General features: G+C 41.2%; 1 protein-coding gene and 1 long non-coding RNA gene across 24 annotated transcripts in view; one reads left to right on the plus strand and one right to left on the minus strand.

The window, feature by feature from the left end:
• Tenm2 (teneurin transmembrane protein 2) overlaps positions 1-26,836 on the minus strand; it is a 1,230,398-nt gene that overhangs the window by 387,707 nt on the left and 815,855 nt on the right. The window lies entirely within an intron of this gene.
• Positions 1-26,836, plus strand: part of Gm33585 — a 74,342-nt gene that overhangs the window by 36,688 nt on the left and 10,818 nt on the right. For both annotated transcript variants that reach the window (XR_879795.3, XR_003949661.1), the window contains one exon: positions 23,328-23,433. This is a non-coding gene — a long non-coding RNA (predicted gene, 33585). The remainder of the gene's footprint in view (positions 1-23,327; positions 23,434-26,836) is intronic.

The raw sequence follows: 26,836 nt of genomic DNA on the forward strand, positions 1-26,836 counted from the left end.
CAGAGTAAAATGAAGCCTGTAGAGATTTAGAAAAAACCCACAGTAAGTAATGAACAAAACTAAGATGATATAGCTACACAGTATCCTTCACTTCTAGAACTGTAGAGAGAAAAGAGCCATGAATTTCATGTAGGCTAAGGCAGGATGTCTGGCTGGAAAGGCAAACACTGTGGAGGTAACTTATGGTCTGCAGTGAGTTTTCATCTTCGCTTTAAATCTTATAATCTTTAAATATTATGTTGCTTACCTGACAAGGTATGCTAGTTAGCTTACCCCCCCCCCCAATCAACTTGACACAGCTAGGGTAATTTTAGAAAAAGGGACCTCAATTTAGAAAAATGTCTCTATCAGACTGGCCAGTAACCAAGTCTATGGGGATGTTTTTTTGATTAATAATTGAAACAGGAGGGCTCAGTCCATTGTGGGTGGCATTACCCATGGGCAGGTGGTCCTGGGATATATAAGAGAGCAGGCTGAGCAATCCATGGGGGAATAAACCAGCAAAGAGTGTTCTCAATGATCTCTGCTTTATCTCCTGCCTTGAGTTCTGCCCTGAATCCTTCATGATGGACTGTGACCAAAACCTACAAGCCAAATAAACCCTTTCCTCCCCTGTTTTGATTTGGTCATGGTGTTTATTACATAATAGAGAATAAACTCAAACCCATGGGAATCAATAATTAGGCCAGCCTTAAATGAGAATTTGTATCCTAATAGACATGTACCATCTGAATTGTATTATTTTTTTCACCTCCTCTAAGCCTGGCTTAATTTTTTTTTTCAGGAATGTTAGAATGAGCCTTCAAAATTTTCTCCCTGTGGCTCTCTGGGAGCCTTGACTTCAAAGGCTCATTATGAATACTTGCTGGGAAGACGGTGTATTATTGCAGAGAACTTGGAGGCCTGAAATGTTTTAGGAGGACAGGGAGAAGCTGTAAGGCAGAAGAAGAGGAGAATGACTGTCATACCTAAGGGCAGGTGCCCAAGCTCTCTGTGCATCAGGTGCATGGTTACCCAGCCTCTAGCTTGGGTGTGAAACAACTGATTCATATTTGATCCAGCATCCTGGTTAGTTGAGGTTGAAAAGATGTGACCAGAAGGACTTCCATAGACTTCCATTGGTCACTGGATCATAGAGTCTTAGATCAGCTCACAAAAGTGTGTGTGTGTGTGTATGTGCATGTACGTGCATGTGAGAATGTGCACACATGCACATACCCTAAATTGACCAGTGTCAGCAAAATTAATACTCACCCACAGGCAGTGTTGGTGACGGCGCTATTTTCATAAATAATGCCTTCCTCGCCTTTTACAAGTCTGTTTGAAGACCTGCAGTGCATACTGGCTACAACTCAAAGCCCATCTAATGAAAGTACCTCCACTGTCAGCAATCTTAATGTCACTTTAAAGAGTGTGAAATGTTGCTAAATGTGTCAGGAAACAATTAGATAACATAAGAGGCATGTTTTCTCAGTGCACAGAGGAATATATTATGCAGGCAGGAGATCAACGCAAAGTTTTCTGAGCTCCAATGCATTCAACATTCTCCCTTCCCCCATCTCTCTTTCTCTCTTTTTAATCCAACAGAGAAATTGTTTGGCAAGAGTAAGCCCTGTTTCAAACACTTGGAGAAGGGAGAAAGGCCCGTTTTGCTTCTGACTGCTGTCAGTTGAGCCCTGTGCTATCAGGCTCGGGGAGATACAAACAGTCTTCCACTCAAATTAAATGTGTGCCCTCCTAATTAGCATTATAAATATAGGTTTCTCTGAGCCAGAGTTGATAAAATTACAGTGCTGGCCTGGAAGGGAACCGGCAGCTCTCCTATGTGGAAACAATGGCTATAGCTTGTGCATGGTTAGAACAATGCCCGCAGAGCCTGCCCCTATCTTCAGAGGTCAGCCTGGGAAAAGAAGGTAAATGCCAAGTGGGCTGACATTATGACAGCCATCCGAGCCCAGATGCAATCTGGTCTTTGAATGGCACGGTGTAAAGCTTGGCTCCTGCACTCCTGGGAGAAGGGATCTCACTGCACAGCTTCTTTGGAGAGATTTTGTCATTCCTACCACCTGTAGGGTTCTGAATGGAACCTCAATGCCACAGGCAAGGGCTGGCTACAACAAAAAGCTTTCTGGCTACCACCCCCGGCACTGCTCTCCATGGTCCTGAAATAACATTCACCAATATACAACGGGGAGCATCTTCCATTCCTCACTCTGCGATTCATTTGCCTGGCATCTGGAGCAATTTTGAATAAAGTCGAGAAAGCAACGAAGTTGAGAGTGAAATAAAATAGAGGCATGGGTAGAGACTGTGATAGGCATAACCAACATATGACTGTCAGGACACAACGCAGGGGATGGGGTTGTCTTGACATTGTGTTCAAGTAATCCTAATTGCCAAACCAAGTGCAACTACCAAACAGGGTAGAAATGCTGGGAAGTCTCAGTGAGTGAGGAGTTTGTAAGCTAGGCGGCACGACGGATTGCCACTGTGATCATGCACAAGGAGGCTTGCATATGCAACTAGTGAATGTCATCATGGTGATGAACTGAAGAGTCGGCATCTTAAGACATAGGCAGAATACTCACCTCTTTTTCTCCTTAAGGAAACAAGGCCATCTTTTACACATGCAGAACAAAGGCTATGGTGGGCAGTGTCTAACACACAGTTTACATGTAGTTCTGCTGTTAAGTCTTGAATTTGGGGCTAGAGATGACCTTCTGCTCACCCTCTGCAATTCTTTTATTTAGAATAATGTTCAAGTTACTGTTCTTTCCCAGAGATGAGGGAGACCAAGCCAGAAACTGAACTATTGAAAGTCAAAGTCATCTATGCACAATCCATCAAATACTAGTTCTAGCAGGAAACTTAAGTGCTGTTAACTGACCAAACACTTCATGTTGCTGATGATAGAGCTTTTTTCTTTTTTTCTTTTTTTAAAAAAGGAATGGCTTGTTCCAGACCACACAGCAGGCAGCTGACCTACGATGATGAATTTGACTACCAATAATATTCCTCTCTGATATTTAAGTTGGGGGATAAGCAGAAAACCCAAAGCCCCAAAGTATAAACTCAGACAAAGAAAGTCTGGCTTCCCAGCAAATCATATAATTGAATCAGAATTCTACTGTATTCATGAATGTAACATTATACACGTACTGGACAAACTATGCTTTTTGAAATACTGTTTTTTCCCAGGATGTGCACACTTGCCCCATGAAAGACAAGGTCCACAATGAAGTGGTTCATGAAGGGGGAGACAGAAGGAGAAACTGGCACAGGAATGAAGCACCCATAGCACACTATGCTGGTATGAGCACATCAGGGCTGCTGATCCTTTCTGTTCAAGGATGATGATATCTTCAGAGCCAAGATAAGACACTGGTTGCCCAGGGGATAAAATTAAGATGGACGTAGGTACTAGAAATAAGGTTAAAGGCTGTACAGCTCTTGATCTTGGAAAAGAGTTAGAGGAAGGTGTAGCAATCCTCAGGTAATTGAGTCTTGACCCAAGGAAGAAGAAATGGACTTCCACAAGTCGGCTTAGCTGTCACTACTAGAAATGATGAAAGTTAAGGAAGACAGATTAAGCTTTGTACATAGTGCTTTATGTAGGCCTCCCCACCAAGAGCTCTTCCCAAAGTGAGGGAATCCCTAGGCCTGTGCTCCATCATTCTTTCCAGAGTATTAACCACGCTCTTGATCACTTACTCTGCAAACAACTATTGCACCCCAGCCTCTAGTCTAGGAGGCTGTTGAATCTACATCCTTGTAATATGAATTTTTCCCTCTTCCAAGATACCTAATAGTCTCTGTGCAGAAAGTGATTAATAAATATTTGTTGACAAAATGGGAAAACATGTAGAGAGCTCTTTGACAATATAACATCAGGGCCAGCACTCTTGTAAGGTAATAGATAAATCAAAGGATTTATCTCAGCCTTGGTCACCAAAGAGTCAGACCATGTTCTGGATATGAGTGAGAAAGGATTCTGGGTCTTTTGAATTCAGTGTCTGTTCTAAATCCCCATCATTTTGTGAGCATTCTTGCCACAATCTCCTGGGGTCAAAGAGACAGAGGATCATGTAGAAGATGGCTCAAAAGCAATCCACTTGCTGGGGTATTTTCCCAACAGAATCCAGAGATGTATTTTACTTCTGTCCTCTGAATATATAGAAAAAAATTTCACTCCCAGATGAAAATTAAGACCCATATAGATTTATGCATCCTTAGAGGACTTAACTTTATTTAAAGGAAACATGTCACCATGTTGAAACTTAAGCTCAAATTAATTATAATAAGTGTAATATTTGGCCAGTCTGAGTCTCATGATTCAATGTTCCTGCTTGATCGGTTTCCAGAGCTAAATGAGGGTCTATAACCATTCTCGATGTAATAACACCTTTTTTTTCCTTTTATGACTGCTTTCATCTGTGGATCTCAAAGCATGGTGCAAAGAGTAATTACCATTTACCTGTGAGGTAAGGATTCATTCCTGGCCTCATTTGGCAAGTGCGATGGAGGAGAGGGAGAAGGTAGATAATGCCCAGGGAGAAACTGGAATGGTGGGCTCTCTATCCCCACCAGGCTTGCCTGTGATCTCAGGAAACTAGTCATGCTGTTTGCAAAGAGAAGTGTTGGCAGACGGGTGCATAAGCTAAAATAGCTTCTACCTAGCTCAGAGTGATGGTGAAGAAGATAAAGAACACTAGGGAGTTTCCACTCAAGTCCCTAGCCAATCTGAGGAGCTATACAAATGCTTTCCTTTCTCTTCCTCTCCCCCTTCTGACCTTGAACTACTGTCTTTTCCTTCTTCCCTCTGTTTTTCCTCTGCCCCTTCTCTGCTTCCCTGTCTTTATTCTGTCTTCGCAATAATTAGTTTATGACTGTCTAATACATGCTATCCTCAACTGTATAGATGAGGGTTATGAGATTTTAAAAACAAACAAGCAAGCAAGCAAAAAAAAATCTTGCTTTCTTGGAGCTTTTATCTTGAGGAAGGAAAAGATAAAGACAAAACTAAGTAAATAATACTAAAATAATGTAAAAATCAGAATGCAGCTCTGGCTTGATTTCTCTATATCTCACGAGGAAGGTGTGTGTTATCAATAAGGTCTTATCAACCAGCTCTGGTTGGCAATGAGGAGGAATAACAAGATATAATGGTTTTTTGTTTGTTTGTTTGTTTGTTTTTGTTTTGTTTTGTTTTGTTTTGTTTTGTGGTTTTGGTACCTCCCTCGTCAGTAATTCATAAGGAAATATCCTACATCTGACATTGGGGTTTTGTTTAATAACCCATGGCTTTTAGGAAGCGTCTCATCCAGTTAGCACAACAGCTCCTTAACTTTGTAATTTTTTTTAACTTATATTTTAATTGGTTTAGAAAGTAGTTGGATTCCACATGGCTTTTTCTTACATCCTTTGTTTTGGTTAACTCATTTCCACTCCCTCATCCCCTTCATCCCATTCCCCCCATGCCTGCTTAAACTCTTTCTCTCTAGCATCACTCCTCTCTGCTTTCCTTTAATCTATGTTCCATCATCCCCATTCCCTTAAGGTACCCCATGCCCTAATGTGCCCTTTCTACTTTCCAAGCCATTACAATATTCTAGGTAAAAAATATAAATCTAAATATTTGAAACAAGAATCCACATATGAGAAAGACGTGACATTTGTCTTTCTGTGCCTGTATTCAATATAATTTTTTTCTGTCTTTCATAGCACCAGAAGGTATTATGTAGGCTGTTGGAGTAGAAAGGGCATCAATGTCTTACCCAGCTGTGAACTTTGAGAGTTATAATATCAACTGGCCTTGTGAGTTATAATATCTACAAGATGCCCACACTGGTGCAATACTGGCATGGCAGTTATGGTGATAACCAACTGTTCTATGATTGGATCTGAGACTGGCTCCACAGGGAAAAATTTACCCCTAATACTGTAAACATTGTAAAAACCCACCAGTGAGAAGGTTATAGGCCCTAGGTAGAGAACTTATTACTCTGAACTGATATAGTGTCTAATTGCCTTTTAGACACTTAAGTTTATACTCATAGACAAAAACCATGTTCATCTTTAATCAGACTAGCTCCTCTTTGCAAGGAACTGTGGCAAATGCTCATGGCCACACACAGTGCTGAGAGTAAATGCCAGCTTAGCATTCAGCTTTTAAGTCCTGCCTTTGAGGCTCAGGAAACATTGCAGAAGAGGTGCAAAAAGAATGTAAGATCTGCTTCCTATCCAGACAACATTGTTTCTCTACAGTTGTTTAATATATCTGGTTAAAATGGAGCAGACACATACGTGAAGTCATCGCAGCTATGACTGCATGCATAAAGCCTGTGCAAGATCAAGTCAGAGGGGAAAAAAAACCCTCGTTTAGATGAGGGAAGGGGGTCATGATGTTTCGCCAGTAGCTGAGGAGTTGTCAGTAAATGATTGCTGGTGGGAAGGGGAGAATCAGTTTCCTTCAGGGATGTGGCCCCTGAGAACTACACACATTCTAGTTGGGTTCGTGCACCCTTATGTATAAGGCAACACTAAATGGACCCAGTGAGCTTTTAAAAGGAGAGAAGCTGATGGAGAGGTAAAGTAAGAACTGAAGGGAAGGAAACGGCGGTGATTTTGATCACGAAAGCACATAATATGCATGCATGAAATTCTCAAAGAATAAAAAGGAAACAAAAAGCATCAGTGACCAACATGAAGAGTGTAAGAGCCGGAAGATAGGAGGCAAGTCTGTGACATTCTATCTTCTGGGCTTGACAGCCATGGCAACTGTGATCTCACAGAAGCAGTGGTGATTAGCATTGAGCCTACACAAGACTGTGTGCCATCATTCAGTCATGGACCGAGGACATGTTCCTATGGCCGTGCTCTATCCACTGGAGACTGTTTTGAATACTGGTGTGCTTGGACTGGGGTTAGTCATTGACTTCAGTTGTGTGTTTTTTTCTGAGCTCCTCAGTCTCCAAAGGAGAGCTGGGAACCCACAGTCACACAGAAGGCTCTAGTTAAACTAAATGTGTCACAATGCAAAAAAAGGAAAAAAAATCACCTGACTGTGAGAAAGAGACTTGTAAGGAAAAGGGGACGGATGGGCAGAATATAGCAAAGGATGGAGTGACAAGAGTCACTGGAACTCATTCTTTACATATATGAAGTTGACAAAGAAAAACATACTAAACGTTATAAAAATATATGTAGGGTAAGGGTTACATTTACATAATTATTAAGTTAAAGTGAAACAAAGTGTTTTATGGTGACAGATGTATAAACAGCATGCTCGTGAATTTATTGTGTTTTTAGGAGAAAGTAGAGAGAGGTAAGAAGTAGAGAAAAATGGCAGAATGGGTCACGAGGTCAGTGCGACTTAGTTCCAGACCTTCAAAGAAGACCTAGTTGAGGCACACTGAACGCATATTTTAGATAGATCTACAGCACAGGTTCTGGAATGGCTGCAAACTTGTGTTCCAGGAAGAGTAAGCAGACCAGTAAGGCTGGAACTGAATGAGGAATGAGGAGAGGGAGGCTGCAGAAGTCTTTGTAAGGTCTTTGGGTTTCACGCTGGGAGGTTGCTAGAGTGTTCTGAGGCAGGAGTGGTATGGCTTGATGTACAGTTCAGAAAGGTCACTGTGATTGCTTGGGTGAGAAGAGGCCAGAGAGAGGTGATTGCAGCAATCCAGGTCAGAGATGATTGGGGTGTGGTCTGGGATGACGGTGATGAGGATGACAAGTGACAAGGGTCAGAATATGGATACATTTTGAAGGTAAAATCAATACATTTTGCTGATGGATTAACGTGGGTGTGAGGAAGGGAGCCAAAGACAACTCATGAATAAATATGGCTGAAGAGATTAATTCCCACTCAGTTTCTGCAACTGTCTCATGCTTGCTTTTGACACAACTCCACGGAAAATCACTCTAAACATTGGGGAATGATAGTAATTGCTGCTTGAACACTCTTTTAAGATAGGCAAACCCTGATTCATTCTCTCTCTCTCTTTCTCTTTCTCTCTCTCTCTCTCTCTTTCTCTCTCTCTCTCTCTCTCTCTCTCTCACACACACACACACACACACACACACACACACACACACCAATCATGCCCTAGGAAGGATGTACCAAGTAAAAGGTCTTCTGGCTGTTTCAGAACAGACTCAACCAGGCTGACCTAAAGAAATATAAGAAAATATAAGCTGAGAGAGTTGAACTTTCATTTCTGTCCTGGCCCGACAGTGTTCATGCCCCACAGTTAGCGGCTCTCATCAAACACAAGTGAATAACTCCGAACACAAGCCATTTCCCCAGCAAACTCATATTCACATGTGGTACGAAGTAGTAAATTAATTTTGGTCCTCTTCTCTGATTTCTCCTTTAACTTGACCTGATTTTCTTGCAAGCCCCAGGCAGAGTTAATTTGTAGGGAGGGGTGCGTGTAGATATTAAAGAACACGTATTTGTGAGTGTGCATGAATAGATGGGAATCTTTGCTGAAATATTAATACAGCACCTTTTTATTATTATTTATAGGAGAACTGTGTCTTCGGGGCATTTAAAAGAAAAAGAAATGGAGGATAGGTGATGGGAAATTATTTTTTTAGCATTCATACCCTTTGCCTGACATATAAATAATACAAATGGAATGGTAAACAGCATTACTGGTACAATTATAGAATAAGTAGAAATGTAGACACATAGTACTATGTTCCCAGTAGTTCTCATGATAGGAAACAGCTATTTATATAAAGATTAATACCTTATTTTTACTACTCGAATTTTGCTGCAGTTATTTTATTACAAAACTGGGGGAAGTGTTTCTGTCTAAAAGTCAAAATTCTAAAGCTTAGAGAGGAAACAGCCACAAATAAACAGCTTCAATCTATACAGAGCAAGTGAAAAGAAAATAACGTGTAGAATGAAAAGCTAGTTTTGTTCGTATTGCGTGGCCTGCCATTTTAGAGAGACACAAAATATGAATGGCATGGAAAGTGTTTAAACCTTTCCAGATAAATCACGGGGAGTCCTGTAGGGAAATGCAAACATTTGCCTTACAACTGACACACAGGAGACATCCCCACAAAGTCACATTGTAGCCATCTCCTTAAAAGTATGAGTGTAAAATATCCTCTTCTCAAGGGGAGTCTCCATCAAAATGGATGCTTCACCCCGGAAGCTCCCACAGGATTGTGAGACCTTATTTATTTGAATTGTTTGGCTGTCCCCCAAGAGTTCTACCAATGGGGTGATGAGAAACTCATTAGTGCTATTTTCTTTTTAAATTCCTCACAGCAATCTCACAATCCTTTCCTTCCTTCCTTTGTGTAGTATGTATGGTGTATGTGTACCTGTGTGGGTGGGTGTGCGTGTCCATGTGGCTCACATGGAAAGGCCAGAGATCACCTTGATCGAGTGTCTTCTTTGCTATGCTACTATGTTCTGACAGGATCTGTCTCAGCGAACTGGGAACTCTCCAGTTGCCTAGGCTGTCAGGCCAGTGAGTTACGTGAATCCTAGTTGCCACCTCCTAGTGTGTGGGTGGCAGGGTGGGGTTTACAGGCATTGCTGCTGCTGTACCTGGCTTTTTCATGGGTGCTTGGCGATCTGAATGTAGGTCCTCAGGCTTGACCAACAAGCATTTACCCACTGAGCCACTACCCATCCCAACAATGACTTTCTTATAGTCTTAAAATTGTATCCCCCAGTTGAGCCTCTTTTGCCACTGGATGAGTACAGCAATCACAGAACCAGCCCCGCAGGCAGACGCCCCCCTCTTCTGGCACTCACACACTACTTTGTGGCTAGAGTCTGGTTTACAATGGTGCAAAGTTTGACCTCAATGGACCACTTGTGTTCTTTCAGATCCAACTCTGCAGTTCCTTAAATTCTATCAAGAGTATATACAACTTCAAATTCCAAATTAAAAGGAGATAGAAAAGACCCTGTCATGCAGAGTTGCTTATACAGTAGAGGCATGAAAACAAAAACAAAACAAAACAAAACAAAACCCCATCAATGACTATTAAGCCCAGATCTAAAGAGATCAATGCCGGGGCTAACAATTGGGTGCTGTCAAACATTAAACCCACTAAATTCTCATCTTGTTAAGTCATCTGATAGCCTTTTCTTCTTTAGTTAAATAGGGATAAATAATAAAAAACAATTTACAACTAAAAGATGTTAGCATTTTGCAGCTGCTGAATGTCTTTTGGGGAGATTAGATTCTATAATGAGGAGATAAAACCATCATTTTATAAAAGCTGCTGGCGTCTTGGGAAAAACACCACAGAATACGATTAGAAAAAAGCCCTTCTTTCATGAACCTATTATGGTCATGCGCCAATTGCTTGGCATATGCTTAATGATATCTTCATAGCTGAGGAGCCATCATTTGTTACTGTAAATCTTGACATAACAGATTAAGTTCAATTGTACTTTTATTAGTTCCACTTTTGACTTGAGCAGTTTAAACTCCCCACACCCTACAAAAGTTGAAAACAAGCCAACAAGCCATAATTTTTTTAAACAAATATATGTATATATTATCCAATTGCTTAATTGGAAGCCTTTCTCAATTAATTTAAATATTTCAAGCATCCCCTGCTGATGGTTCTCTATTAAGTTTATCAAAGCTGTAGTGTTAGGGGGATGAGAATTATGGAGTGGGGAAAATTCCATTTGTAGCATAGATACAGGCAATAAACAGCTAATATTAGCATCCACCTTAAGCCTTCAAAAATCATGAGGTTGACTAAAACTGCATCAATTGCTATAACTCCAACATTTCTGAAGGAGACAGCCATCCTTTGACTGCTTTTCTGGGAGAGACACAAAAAGAAGGCAAGAACATCTAAGTCTATTTCCATTTTTTTCTCTTTACTTCCTTCCCAAACCTTGACCCGTGGAGTCCTTGGCTGCCCTGAGCAGAGGCACAGCCCAATCTTGAACATAGGACTCCTTTTGTTGATGATGTTGCCCATAAAGGCAGAATTGTCTTCCATCAAAACTGGAGCTTCTGGCTCTTTGTGGTTTTCATAGCCCAAAGCTTATCCAACTTCCTTCAATACTAGAATACCAAAGGTTCAAACTGGAAGTCTTAAAAACCTATATCTTGTGCTTAGCAAAGGTGCTTGCATTATAAGTCGGGTGACCTGAATTCGATCCCTTGGACCAATATGGTAGGAGGAGAGACCTAGCTTCCAAAAGCTGTCCTCTGAGCTTCACAAAAGCACCATGGCACATGTATGTTCACAGACACACATAATACAAACAAACAAACAAACAAACATATACATGTAAAAATTTTAAAATATGCATCTTAAGACAAGAAGGCAAAGGACATCTAGAGTGAGAAAGAGTAGGTTTTCTTATCAGAATTTCTATGATAATCTTGTTTAAAATCCTAGGTGATTAGGATAAATTTCTATGTATCTATCATCTGTGAATGTAATTTATTTCTAATATTTACACATGCAATTTAATTCTTATATCTATGTACATAAAATTCACTCCTTATGCATTTTATAACTATATGATGACTATGCACATATATTAATTTTAGCTTCTCATCAAAGAACATTTTTAATAACAGGATTCCAAATTCGTGAGTCAGGTGACAAACTAAGATAAAACTGGCTGTCTCTTGTGGAACACGATCCATCCCCCCTCATGCTGCGGACATCTCTCTTGATGTGTCTCCCTTCCACCCTCACCTAGTAGATGTAGCAGTGATCAACAGCCCAGATACCCCCGTCAAGCTTCCACTCACTCCAGTTAACAGTTTCAAAGCCAGGAAATCTCTACCAAAGCTGTCACATTCCCTTGTAAGCACGTTTCAAGGCTAGAGGCTCTTTTACTGAATTGCACGGACAATCTATCTCCTGGCATGGGGCACCACTTTGTGCTTCATACACCCCAAGCATGATAGGACCTAGTCGGAATGGCTTCACATTCCTGACTGACACATGAGACAATCCAAAGTTTTAATTATTCTGTATTTTCTATGGCAACTCAATCTTAACTATGTCTCACAAACCCTGTAATTTAACTCAACAGAACTACTATTAAACCCTTGCAAACTAATTTGGGGGAAAAAAGAGATCCACTGAAGTCCTTTCTCAGAGACGGTCCAGTCCTCATAATCCAAGGGTTTGAGAAGAGAGCCTATCTTAAAGCAACATGAAACCAGCAGCCTCCCAGCCCTGAATTTCCAGAGCAAACCCCAGGAAACTATCTGACTGCCTTCTGGGTTTGTATTTATTACTTTGCTTATTGTTAGGAGCTGGGCTGGGTCTTTTCTGGGTGGAATGTGGGAAGCAGAAAGAAAGCACGTCTAAGTTTAAAGTTTGGTTCCTGAAGGGCCAGACTTCATTTTTGTTCTCTTCCCCATGTTCTAGTGCAGGTCTCAGACCGGATCCTACTGGAATCACCTCCTTAGTGGATCCCTCCATCCTCTTTATGCCCCCCAAGCCTTCTACAGTGCAGATTACACAGTGGAGCCTTTCTTCCCTCCGCCCAGCTCAGAGCAATGGCCCCTGGTTAATAACTGGTCAGTTAGTTGTGAGTTCAGGTCACAGCTAGGGAGCTGTAATGGGGATCTGCGTGAGGGGACGCCTGGGCAGCTGAGTTGAAGAGAAACCTTGTAGAATTGAGGTCTGATGCTTCCTCTAAGTAGGTAGTTTCAGAATCGAATTGATGTAGTGGCTACCAGCTTGAGTCTGCTGGAGCATTGATTAGTCTTATTACGTGACTAGAGGTGATGTGTTCTCTATATTTATTGTGTAGAAAAAGGATCAGAATCTAGTATAAGAAATATGTTAGCTACTTGGGAGAAGCAAAGACATGGCTTTCCTCTATATGAGCTACCTTATATGGTAACAGAGAATTGGTATCTGCAATTGAGTTAAAGATACATGGAAATGAGAAGCGTGCAAGGTAGTCAAAATTCAGGAAGGTGTGAGCACAGAGCCAAGCAGGTTGAAGTGACAGGAGGGAGGAGTCCGGAGCCAAGGCAGTCAGGAGCCTAGTAGCTTAAAAATCTCAGTAAGGGATTCAGTCCTGACAAAACCTTGACTTTAGTCCTTCAATAAGGTCTCAGCCTCCACAACTATGACACATTTGTTACTACATGAATACAAGACTTTAAGTTTGTGCCAAATTGTTACACCGATAACACACAATGGCTTTCAAGTTGCAAGATGTTGTTCCGTGGCAATACTTCATCTTCTCTAGCATCAGGTTGGCCTACATAGCAGGTGGATAGGAATGGGGTGGGAATAGAAGGATGTTTAGCATGCTCTATCTGAGAGCCCTTATGTCAGTAATATCACAAAGAGTTTACAATTGGCATGCCAAGGTCTCAGCAAGCATCCAAAGCAAGAGCTTAAAGCAGTGTTGTTAGATAGTGAGTGTGAAGGGAAGGAAACCTGGAGGACAGGCCACTGCCGCCACGAGAGCATGGACGAGTCCTGTGCTTGTTGCTGCTGCCGCCATGGGAGCAGTAGATGAGTCCTGTGCTTGTTACAGTGGCTCTGACTCTGAAGAGCAGAGTACACCCAGCGGAAGGCCCGGAGTCTCATTTGATGCTTATTTTAGACTAAAATAGGGTTTTCTTCTATGTGTATTCTAATGTCTTTGATTGTGTGTGTGTGTGTGTGAGAGAGAGAGAGAGAGAGAGAGAAAGAGAGAGAGACAGAGACAGAGACAGAGAGACAGAGAGAGACAAAGACAGAGTCAGGGACAGACAGACAGAGAGACAGAGAGACAGAGAGAGATATGGAGAGAGAAAGAATATTTAGTCTGTTTATTTGCAGAGGATACCATAGGGGCCAAGGATTTAACTGGTATGCAAATAAAACTTGCTTTCTTGTGCAGGAGTGGACTCATTGTGCAGATTGACATTTGAATAAATGTTAGATGAAGATGCTAGAGAGGAAAGTCATGTGCAGTGAAGAACAGTATAGGAGAATATCTGTGTCTCGGTCAAAGTACGGTTCTCCGACGCCCTTCCCTCACTGTCCTTTAGAATAGGCTCAGTTTAAAAGGTGACCTTATGGATTTTAACCTGCACACTCTTGTTCTGCAGGAGACGGAGAGAAACCAAATTCACTCACACGAAACAGAAGGATGACACTTAAGGAGGATCCAAAGGAGGCTTTCTCCCCAATAGATAGATGGTCCCTGCTGAACCTGGGTGTTAGATCAGGAGAGTTCAGGGTGGTGTGGCTGCAGTGATGGTGGCTGACCCTTAGCTTTTGAAACATAACCCCTATGCCTTCCCTGGGCTAATTTGTTAGTCACAGACCCCAGACATTCAAGTGTTTCATATTTTGATGTTATTTGGAGCCCCCCCCCCACTTCTGTAGCTTCATTCTTTCTCGATGTTTAAAGATTCTTGGCACATATAAACAGCACAGGACTGTCCTGGAAATGGCACCCAAGAACTTACGTAGCACATACATTTTCTGGTGGTCTGTGTGCTGATGACAGGCCAGCGATTCTCCTACCCTCTCTTTTCTGACTCAGGATAATTTCTAAGTCAGGTGATTTTTCCAGTCAGTGTGGTTCCACATAGATGGAGTAAAGCGCAGCTAGGGGATGCTGCACGGAGTGCTGCTAAGCCGCTGTCACACTAACACTGCCAGCTCGTCTCACCAGCATTCACCAAGGGCTGCCCATAAGACACAGAAGGAAGGGAAGGCCATATCAAATGCAGCCCTTCAGTGGGAGAGACAGATAGGCAAATGGGTAGCTCTCCCGCAACCGTATAACTACAAGGAAAAACAATCCATTTCTAATGTCAGACATGGAACGTGCTGCTCTGCTTGGGAAAGAAGTAGAAGAGCAGAGAAAGAATTTGGTTAGAATGAGATGTTGCTGACAGACAGGGCTGAGAGTATTGGAGTGGGCAGAGGTCTCAGATACCATCAGTGGGTGTGAAGGTACTAAGTAAGAAGGCTAGTACTAGAGAGGTAGTCAAGATGAGCTGCCCAGAGCCCTCTCCCTGCCTCCATCCAGGGAGGTAAGCTGAATTTTTGGTACCTCTGAGATGGAGAAGAAGAACCCCAGAAGGAGGTTAAGGAGCCTTAGCCAATGGGAAGTCTTTCAGAGTTCTAAAGCTTTGGGTTTTTGGAATATTTGTATATGAATAAGTAAATATCTGGGGATTGGGACCCATATCTAAGTACATAATTTATTTATATTTAGATACACCTTAAGCATATGGCTTGAAGGTGCAGCAGTATTTTAGTTTTTTCCATGGAACAAAGTTTGAATCTGTTGAGCCATCGGTCTCATAGCACATGTTGGGATGAAAGAAGTTTCGGTTTTGGAACATTTCGGATGAGGGGGTCTCAACCTAAGTATATTTTCTAGTATTGTTTTGAAGACAAGATGAGGCAGGTAAAGAGAATGTTTATTAAAAGGCTAAGTCATCTTTGGCTAGGAATGTAATTTAAATAATATCCTTCCATCTGTCTGTCAGTCAGTCTAATATCAATACATTCACTAGAGAACATATTCCCAAATTGAGCTTTAGGCTGGGGCACTTCTCTATCGTCTTTCATGTGCTGGCCTCTCTTTAACTTTTCTAAATCTGAACTACACTAAAGGGGACTATACATTGTATTAGGGGATCCCTGAGTTTTTTTTAATCCAGATATCTTTTAAGACAAAAGAAACATGATTCAATATGGCATTGATGAAGGTAATGAAGAACAGGTCTTAGAATTATTTTTCACAAAACCATTTCAACAAGAACAAATATTATTTCTGGACTAGTTGATGAAATATGAGAGTGCGAGAAGAGAAAGAAAGACCAAAAATGGCAAGGATTCATACATGGGAATTCACACATGGGAATTCATACATGGGAAGTCATACATGGGAACAATTAAGAAAAAAAACCCTTCCTACAAAATTGTAACAGAAATTAAAAAATGGATTTTCATTCAAATTGAAAGAATGATAAAGGAAGATTGAAAGTTGACTTGTGTCTGGAACATTGACAGCCCTCTGGCAAAGCCCCATTCACTGGTCCAGATCACAGCTGTTTCAGGGAGAGAGCTTTGTGGATAGGTCAAGTCAGGATGGACTCTCAGTAAGTCAGATGGATGGAAAGAAGCAAGCATGAGACAGAAGGGCATGTGAGCCAAGTGCTCGGGAGATTAGAGAGAAAGAAACAGGGAAGGAGTTAGAGAGAAAGACATAAGAAGAGGAGCCCGTGGAGGGTTTTGTGTTTTTCTTCTGGCGATCACTAAACCCACAAAAAATGAAATTTGCATACCTGAAAAAGCCCAAACTCCAACCTGAGGCCAAAGAATTGGACAGAGGATGTCAGAGAGAATCATGGGACAGGGACAGAAGAAGAGCCCACACGCAAGGGGTTTGTTTGAAATCTATTGTTAAATTGGAAATGTCTGCCAAGCAATTTGTTTTATTTCAGTCAAAAACGCCAGCTTAAAGCAGGTGCATAGCTTCCCTCGTTCTCCCAATTCAAACACCACTTACAAACGCATCTTGGTAGATTCAGACCCAAAATTACCAAACCCAATAGCAGATCGGGGCTGCTGAGGAATCTGAACTTTGTTTACACAATTAGGAGACACTCGACGAATGACAAGGTTCCCGTAGCAAATTAACAAGAACAATTTTCCCGTCTCGGGAGCTGTCAAGATGGGCCCTGTTGGCCAATTTATCTTACTCTAGCACATCTCTGGTGCTTGTCAATCAATATGTGAAACATTTGGTGCTGATTGCCATTTTTCTCTCCACTTCCTTTTGCCTCTTGTACCAGGCAATTTACTGCAAGTCAATCAAGGTCGAAGCCGACCTTGTTTAAATAAAACAGTGTTGAGCTCTTTGCACAGCAACAATTTCAAAGACGGCGGCACGCGCTGTATCGTTTGCATTTACATTTATACTACCTTCCCCCACCCCCACTGGAATGCCTAAAATGCCGTCGTTGAATTATCAGTTATAACTAAGCCACCTAGAGAACAAGAAATCGAAGCTGAGCATGTGGGCAGGAAACACACATTTCAACATAGATTGTCACTGTGAAAGATGCCCTTGGCCGACAGAGATGATCCTGGTGGCTTTGCCTATCACTGTTAAGTCCAAACTTGAGGCAAGGCCACAGCAAACAGACACCATATCCCCAAACATTGAAGATTGGTAAGATACAGCGTCTGCCTAGGTGATCAGGACCTACAGTTGAGAACTTTAGGACAATTTGGTGACAGTCCCTAACCATTGTCATCATTGTGCTGGTACTCAGGGAGGAGTAAGCAGGCTGCAATCTGCTCACAGGTTCTCCCAGCCTCTCCCTTCCTGCCAACTACCTATAATCTTTACGTGCCACAATAAATCAGGCCATGAATGTTTAGCAAACTTTTATCTCATGCCCTACCCCCCATAAATGTTAAGAATACACAATGAAATGAGCCCTGGCTAAATGGGACTTTCTAAGAAAGAAATACAGCCGGGTGAATATAGGCTGTCCCGAAATAGCAACATGCAACTTAATTGCTGTGGTGGCGCCAGGCTCCCAGAACAGCTCCTTAGAAATGGACTCTTGGTAAGGGCCCACTATATGAAACACAGTTTGATGCTCTGTGATGCCCCTTGCTACAGGCTCAAATTAATATGTAAACAAGTGTAATATCTTCTAAAGCGTTAAGGAGGAAAGGCTTCTACGCACTTTGTGCTAATTGCGATTTTCATTGGGTTTGAAAGTGCCTTAGATTAGGCCGTGGTCTGATTTTGTTTCACTATTTGTAAGAAGACACCACTGAAGGACACTGTCCATACACGTACAAACACACACACGCATACGCATACGCACACACACATGCACACACACGCATGTGCGAGCTCGCAAGTCCATGCATACTGGAGGAGCGTCCACCATGCACCAGGTATCCAGGACAGGTTAGAGGCAAACACCAGGGAGATCTCTGGGGTCAGGGTACTGGGCACTAACAAAATAACTTGCAAAATAAAATTACTGTTAGAACCCGAGTTATGTGCCATGCAGGACATGTTTAATGGCACTCCAGAACAGGCTGGCAAGTGCAGCATGCATACATGAAGCAGAGCTTTTACACATGTGAGTTGATTCTTTAGTTTAACCCTTTCCAAGTGAGGTCTACTGATCCACAGAGGAGATGCAGACCAACACCTGAGGTGTCTGCTGACCTCCACACCCCTGCCAAGGCACGCATGCACATGCCTGCACTCAGACATGTGACCATGTCCAAATGTCACACACAGCAACAACACAGCACAAACACAAAAACAAAGAGATGAGAATGGGTGGCTTTTAAGTTAGTGCAAACTATCCTTAAAATAAACCTAAGTGGTGTTTGGTTGTTCTAACGAATTGTTTTATGCAAAGCAAAGCAATGTTACCAGGTCTCTGTCAGCATTTAGTCATGGGCACAATTACCCCACAAATGGAGGGTTGGGACCGCTTGGCAGTTAGTTCCCTAGGCAGCGGTGATTTTCAACCCAGCCTGACAGACTCCGATAGACTCAACATTCTTTTCTTGACATTAATTCATTTGTGATCTTTACTGCCATACTGAGCATCTTATCTCGAGGTGGTCCTTAATGGCGCATGGTATATTTTATTGATGTTTCTTCTATTCTTGTGTGTTTTCTCTTCATGATTATATCTGTTGTTACTCTCTGTCTCCTTCTGAACTCTATTCTCTCGTGAGATGAGGCTCTGCTAGGAGGCTTAATGAGGCTTCTATATGGTTAGACTGATTTATCAGGTTCTCAGTTAACATGAAGGGGGAAGGCGAGGAGAAGGATTCGGATGTTCTAGGATGAATCCGGCAACCAGAGTTTGATATAAGTTTCCTGCTTGTGCCTGTAGCTTTTGCCCAAGAGTGACATTTGGGTTCTACATATGGGAGGAATGCATACACTCTTCTTTCATTTTTTGTTCACACATTTTGTAGAGTCAGTATTGAAGTCCTGGGTCACTTCAGACATTTTGATATTCCAAAGGCATTTAATGGCTTGGCCCTGAAGTTGGGGGAGGGGGGAAAGGAGGGGGGGCAGATGGTCCAAACTCGCCTGTTTCAGCTTTGAGTGCTCTGCCACATTTAACCCTTTCTTTCTCAGCAATCAAATGCTCATAATATAATGTTTACCTACCAACGCTGTTGGCGCAATCTTCCTCATGAGCAAAGCCTTTATTGGATTTGTGTTAAATAAAGTCACCTTATGCATTAGGTAGATAAATATAGTCTCTACCACCAGCCTTGGAATAACTTCTCTGTCACCGAAAAGAAAAAGAAAAAGAGCAGGAAGGGATAGGCAGGTATTTCTTTTTTCGAAAAGAATCTAGAAACACTGCATGCGTTCATTGCTAATGAGCACATTTCCAATATCAGTGGAAATTAGGCCATCACTCTGTAAGATGTGGCATTGCGTTCCTTTTACCTTGTAGTCTCCATTCTGTATATATACACACTCCTACCCCACAGTCTTTCATTTCTAAAATGAAAAGCCAGTTGTTGTTTTTTTTTTTAAATATATATCTCATGGTCTATCCCAGCTCTTCATTTTTCTTTGCTAAAAGCTGGGCTGCCTGGGTTTTCAATGCTAACAAATGTTATATGACAGGTTCACCGATTTGCTGTTCTACACGCTCTTTAATTATGAATGTATGAAGGAAAATTCCACCCAGGAAAACAATAAATCACCATTGAAATTATTTGTTAGTTGAATGAGCTGAATGAACAGTTGGCTTCAGGGCAAAGATTCATCTGGCATCTTTGAAATCATCTCTTATTTTATTTTCTCCTCACAGAAATCAGGTCTGGGCCTCTAGGAATCAACCAGGCACAGGGTATTTCTGAGAAAGAAGCTGGGGAGAGCCAACCAATGGATGTCTTGAGATGATCGGGGTTTTTTTTTGCATAATTTTAGTAACAACAATAATTTTTATAACTACTTATCAAGTATGTACTGTGTCCCTATCTCAATTGATCATTACATACATATATGTTTCTTTACACTAAGTTAACTCTAAATAATACTCTTAAGCTGGGAAGTGGCAAACCCCAAGTTTAAATGAGTTTCTGAATCCAGATTTTATAATTTCTGTCATTAAGAGTCTATATATTCTGGAAACCATTGTGCCTCAAAGAAGTCCCCACAGATTAAAAACAAATTCAAATTACAATCCTGACCCACAATTTTACTTTAAATGTACATAATCCTGTTTCTCCTTAGCTAGGTGATGAAAGCAAATTTGTAGTTGTTCTAAAACAACAACAACAACAACAATAAAAAACCTGAGTATGAACTGAATGCAAAGTACACAGAGACTTTGTGTACTATAGTGGAGCCACAGAAAAATGTGCTATCAATGGAGTTTCTTGAGGGACGTGAAGGAAATAAGAGTAATATGATAGTTAGTTTCCATTTGAAAGTGTGAAGTGTGTCAGTAACGATAACTGATGCCATTCGGTAATAGATGGCTCCCACGACATCACAAGCAGACTGGGGCACTGGAAGCTTCCATGCAGAAATTAGTTTAGCATCCGTCCTTGACGTCCCTGTTGAACTTATCCAAAAAGTTATGAAGAATCATGGCTGCTTTGAACACATTCATACAAATAGTGCTGGCACTTTTCAAGAGACAACAAATACCTCAGCTTTGGGTTCTCACCTGCGTCAGCAGCTTAGCAAATCTCATCAATATCTCAAGTCGGACATTTGTTTTAGAGGTATTTATTTGGCCCCTAGGGCTCCCAGTTTTGGAAATAGATTTGAGTCACATAATTAGATATTTCTGCTGGAACAGCTGACCATCTGGGTAGTTCCTATTGTATCACTAAAGCCTCAGATTTTCCCATCCATATATCCATTAGACATCGCTTTATGTCAGATGTTACAAATGTACACAAAAGCTTGTTTGTGATTCAAGTGTGATTGCGCAATAGGACTCAATTCCCTATTTCTTCTGGGAATTTCCTATTTGTCTCAATATGAAGCTAGGTGGGGTTTCCCAAAAGGTTTTTCCTTGACGTCAACCAAGATGAGAATCAAGGGACCCTGGGAAGCGGAAGACAGTGACACAGGCCCTGGGGGACTGTGTGATTATGGTTCCATATGCTGCTGCTGGAGGGATGAGCGATCCTAACGCAGCTGTGTGAGAGCAAGAAGATGGCAGGAAACAAGCTAACCAACGGCTAGCAAAGCAAACCAAAACAATGCTCCTTCTCTAGCCCAGGAAGCCTTTGCTGGGCTTCCAGGTAGGGCAATCTCTAGAGAATTACCAAAGGGGTGGGGGTGGGAGTGGGAAGATTTCAACAGCTCGCCTAGATCAATAAGAAAGAGATGTAGCCCTCAATAAATTAAAAACAAAACAAAACAAAAAAAAAAAACAACCAAACTAGGAGTGGAGTAGGGTGCTCATGTCACAAATGCCCACTTGGGAACATAGCAATCACCACAATGATCAATCTCTGCACTGTCAAACAAATGCAAATGAATGCTTATACAACTAGACAGCATTTGAATAAATGCTGGAGAAATTTGAGAAAGCCATCTCTGTCCTATCTGGGTGAGTGTAGAAGTTCATCACCCCTTCAGGAGATGGAGATTCAGTATAGACTTTTCTATCCCGCAGCTTTTAAGATGTTTTCTTAAGTTATAAGTCGCTTGATGGAGTATGCAAGGTGACCCTACTCACTTTTTTTATAGTGATAATAATTTTAAAAATGAAATGTCGCACAGGAATGAAATGGCTAAGTAACCAGTGGTGAATCCACACACTGAATCAGATGTTAAAAATAATATTTTAGAGGCATATTAAGTCACGTGAGAAAACATATTATGAGGCATATTTTGATATACACTTAATAGTTGCATTAGTCTGTAAGTAAACATACATTATTGATAGCATTATGGGGAAATTCAGTCTATAATATTTTTCTTGTATTTTATATCATTTTTATCTGACTTTACCCAATTCAAAAACTATTCATAAGTGCTTTTGTAATTTAAATCTATATTTCCCACATATGTATCTTTACCAAGACTCTTAGACTTTTTCCATGGCATTGGATTTATTGTAATCTGAGTCCCAATGGAAGTAGATGTAGTCCCAGGTACTTCTCTTTTCTTAGGCAGCCTTGTTCAGAGCAAGACAGCCTTCTTTCTTTTGCTGTTGCTGAGGTTTCTTGATAGCAAAGTAAGCAAGGTCAATGGCAGAGCAACCCAGAAGCCCAGCCCCTTGGAGCACAGGCTGGTCCTTACAAGATGTGCTATTCAGCACAGTGGTTGCAACCTCAACTCGACAGTCCACCAAGTTCTACTAGTGTTCTCAAGTGGACAGATTGAGTTCCCTGGGGTTGGTCCTGGTCTGAAACCCTTAGGTGAAAGGGGCTGTTTGTTCACTCCAATAGACAATTATGAAGGGCAATTAAAAATTTAAATTATGTTAATAGGCCAGAGAAAAATGACTGTTTGCAGAAATCAGTGGCAATTACCAGACATAATGGTTCTCAATTAGGCTGCAGGGGATTTTTCAGTCATTCATAATTCACTATCTTAAATGTATCATAAAAAAGTAATTGTCACTTGTTAATAAAACTTACTTAAAAACAACGGAGCTATGTTATGTAGAAAGTAGCACTGCCCTCTTCTTCGTCAACTTAAAAACTTATATAATCTTAATTTTAAAATGTGGCACAGGCTAGCTCAAAACAACATCAAACAATAAAAGCATATCTTTTCGAGATCTTGCATTATTCCACTCCATTGGCATTCCTCCTTTTATCTCCTTGGGTCGATTAAAAGAGGAAAGAGGCAGGAAAATCTATTCAAAGAATATATTATATTGATATTTTTAGTCAATTAAACATGAAAACAAAAAGTATTAACTTGCTGTTTCTATCATATTTATCTCCTTAGATTTTATTTAAAAAATTATATTTATATGCAGCTGTCTCATGACCTCCAGGAATACAGTCAGCACTCATGCATGGGCATACAGTTCCATTCTCAGGCATTGCAATCTGTTGAATTAATTTCTCTGCACATATGATGTGATTCAGGGCCTCTGTCTCAGTGGTTTAAAGTTGGACTTCTAGTGCTCTAAGGAAATGCAAAAAAAAAAAAAAAGGCTAAAAGAAGCAAGAGGGAAGGAGAGGGAGGCCAAAGAATTACAGAGGGCCGAGAATAAGTAAGAAAATGATGGAAAGAACACCTTTATCTTTTGATTTAGTGCCCAGACAGTAGTTCTTTGTTGTTGTTGTTTTGTCTCTGCTAAAACTACAGCTACCTTCTCCACTTTTTGTCCAATCAGGAAATCTCTGCTGTACTCTCGAATTACAGACTATAACTTTATAGTCACCAAAAAGACTGACGGAACGACAATCTCCTTCTCCCCATGTAATAAATGATAGTCTCAGGTGAGTCACAATTCAGCAGCTTTTCTAGAAACTTTTCTGAAAGACAGAGACAGAGAGAGACAGAGAGAGATAGAGAGACAGAGAGACAGACAGAGACAGAGACAGAGAGAAAGAGAGACAGAGAGACAGAGAGAGACAGAGACAGAGAGAGAGACAGAGGGACAGAGAGAAAGAGAGACAGAGAGACAGACAGAGACAGGGAGACAGAGAGACAGAGGGAATGCACTATACTCTTCTAGTCCGTGCCAGGCATTTTGACATTATTCTATAAAGCATGTGTTTTTACATATCTGCTACAGCTGAACACATGGGATGTTCAAATGTCAATAGCATGTTCCAGATGACAGAAAGTGGTGGTGCAGGACTTTGAACCCAGATATTTTTGGATCCAAAGTGTAAAAACATTCCCCACTCATGTGCTGTGCATTGCTTGAAACTGTGAAGATGTGACCTTGAGATGTCTTAATTTATGATATTTTCCATCTCTGACTTTTCCTTCATGGAGACAATGAAGCACAAGGACGAATGTTACACTAAGAGTGGGGTGCCAATAGTCTGATATGTTTGCCACTGTACCCCAAGAAAATAGTCCTAGGGATTTGTCAGCATGTGAAGTCAACCACAAGCAGACAAATGATCCCAATTTTCTACATATCTTGCAGGTACTTCCAGTCAGCAGAGACATCTAGCCTTCACCAAATCTATCTTAAATGGCTTCCATAGGTGTGGAGAACTCCCCATGAAAGGGCAGAAGGCATACATTTTGTAATAAGATCCCAAATTCACACCTTAGCCAAAGCATTACCTCCTTGGAAACATTATTCCTTCTAGTCTTTCTAAAGTGGAAGCTATGAAATATCGGTTAGAATCACGCCTCCTGTGATATTTTCTGTAGGCTTAACTGTCTATGTTTGTCTTGCCTGGTGGAATGGCAGTAATTTGACATGTTTCCCGCCATACCACTACATCCAGCCCAGTGCTTTATACAGGAGTGTTATTCAATGCATGATTACACATTTTCAAAACCAAGCTCCTATTTTCAACAAGTGTCCAAGCATGGTCTTCTAGGTACAAGACTTTCCTTTGCAAGAGTCTCTAGGAAGTGAGGGCCATTAGGTACCCAGTAGGATGTTACCTGAAGTGGTAGCTGTCCTGGATTCCAAATAGCTGGGATAAATGACAGAGATGGAATGAAAAGGGACAAGAGGAACTACCACACTCTGACCCTATCCGAGGTTGGTTAGAGATGGCAGCATCTCAAATGGTCTGAACTTACTTGCTTGGCAAGTTACCTTGTTGTTTCACAGAACTGCATCTCCCTGGGTCTGAAGCTCTGCTGCCTGGAGTGAAGTGCTTGCCTCTTTCCACTAATGCTGCTCATTGAGCAAAGACTGTGAGAACATTTGTGTCAGTGGATGTGCGTGGGGATTTGGACTTTGGGCACTGTGTAGCTTTCTTTACTAGATCCTGAGCACTAACAGTCCACCCTTCCTCCTGAGCTAACCTACTTTTGGTTTCAAACTGTGTTCTTTTGTTCGCAAAGATCTAGGTTGTGTTTGCTATCAAAGGCCTAAGTTCTCTGACCCTTCAACTGTGTCCTTTGTCCACAGTTTGATTCCTTACACAAATGATTTGTACCAGACTTATAAAGTAAAACTGTATTTCTTTTACTACTGTTTATTTTATTTGTAAAAGTTTTAAATGATATTTACTTCCAGTAAAATGGATTGTACATTTATATTATAAATAATGAGCGTTTAATAAAAACTTCCAATAAAGGCATTTATAAAACAAAGGAAAACTGTCCTGCATCCACTCCCAGACCTCTTGTGTCATCTGTCCCTTCTTGGATGACCTCTTTAAGTGACTTGCTATATTGACAGTGGTAAGAATTGAACAGTTAATTGGGTGTAATACATGTAAAGACTGATTCATAAAATGTGTTTATTCCTGGGAGTAAATACCCTTCCCATTTGTAGTTCTGAGTTACAAACATGCTAGGATCGAGGCAGTATATTGCATTGCGTGACTGGGCTTTTTCAAGCCAGTACAAGCTGGCTCCAGAACATAACAAATATAACTTCACCTTCCTCCTTTTCTCACTGACCCTACTTATCTGTCTTCCTATCCATTCATTTGTACGTCTGTCTGTCTGTCCATCCATCCACCCATCCACACATCCACCCACCCACCCATATTCAGCCTTATATATATAGCCATCCATGAATTCAAAACTCTACAGAAAGCACTATTATTTTGTTGGCAGTTCATATCTTTTCCATACAATTCACTGCAGCTCTGAGTTTTTGAAATCTTCTTAAAGCCTCTCATAACAGGAAGCAGCCTGTGCGAACGCCCCAGCCGAAATGAGCATATTTCATTTGGTCTATAGGAGCCTCGGGCCCATGCATGCCTCACGCATGCTCACTCTTGTCTATCTATTGTAAAGGGGAGTAATTCATCTTTGGGCAGCAGGTTCTGCTCAGATGGTTTATTGTCCTGACCTCATTAAAAGCATGTAATCCACGCAGTGCCGTAAATCTATGCCTCTAAATACTTTCCTCTTTAATTTTTTAATACTGCACACATGAAGGGAAAGGTTAAAGCCAATTAAAAGAGATACAAATACCATTATTACTGCCCTGACAAACAGTTAGTTATTGGATTCGGTCGTTTCAGTTTAGAAAGCCATTATTTTTGTTCCTGAATGAATTAGTAATCAAGCTGTTTATTGACTTGTCTTATATTGGAGATGCTAAATATTTTTTGGTCCAGTTTCTCTCTCTCTCTCTCTCTCTCTCTCTCTCTCTCTCTCTCTCTCTCTCTCTCTCTCTCTCTCTCTCTGTGTGTGTGTGTGTGTGTGTGTGTGTGTGTCTGTCTCTGTCTGTCTCTGTGTCTCTGTCTCTCTCTGTCTCTTTCTCTCTCTCTCTCTCTCTGTGTGTGTCTGTCTCTGTCTGTCTCTGTGTCTCTGTCTCTGTCTCTCTCTGTCTCTCTGTCTCTCTGTCTCTCTCTCTCTCAATTGGCATCATTCCTGCACACATAAAAATTATGGACAACTTAAGGTCTAAGTGCAGACAATAACCGCACAGCTGCACATGGAAGCCAGCATATGGACAGGGCCATCATTTCCACTGGTTCAGGAAGGAGTGCTTGGAGCCTCTCACTTGGTGGTTATTGTTGTTGTTGTTGTTGTTGTTTTTCCCTCCCATTAAGGCTATTATATGACACTGACAGATGCTTAAAAGCATTTAGGGCTGAAAGAACTGTTGGCGAAATTGCCTCAAAAGATTGACAAATGATGATCTTTTTGTCCACAAGGTTCTTATTTCCTGTGCAAAATGGACCGAAAGAATAAAGGGAAAGAGAAAGAACCATTAATGTAGAGACTTGGTATTGTTTTCTG

This window comes from Mus musculus, chromosome 11 (genome assembly GCF_000001635.26).
Source record: "Mus musculus strain C57BL/6J chromosome 11, GRCm38.p6 C57BL/6J".
Taxonomy (NCBI): domain Eukaryota; kingdom Metazoa; phylum Chordata; class Mammalia; order Rodentia; family Muridae; genus Mus; species Mus musculus.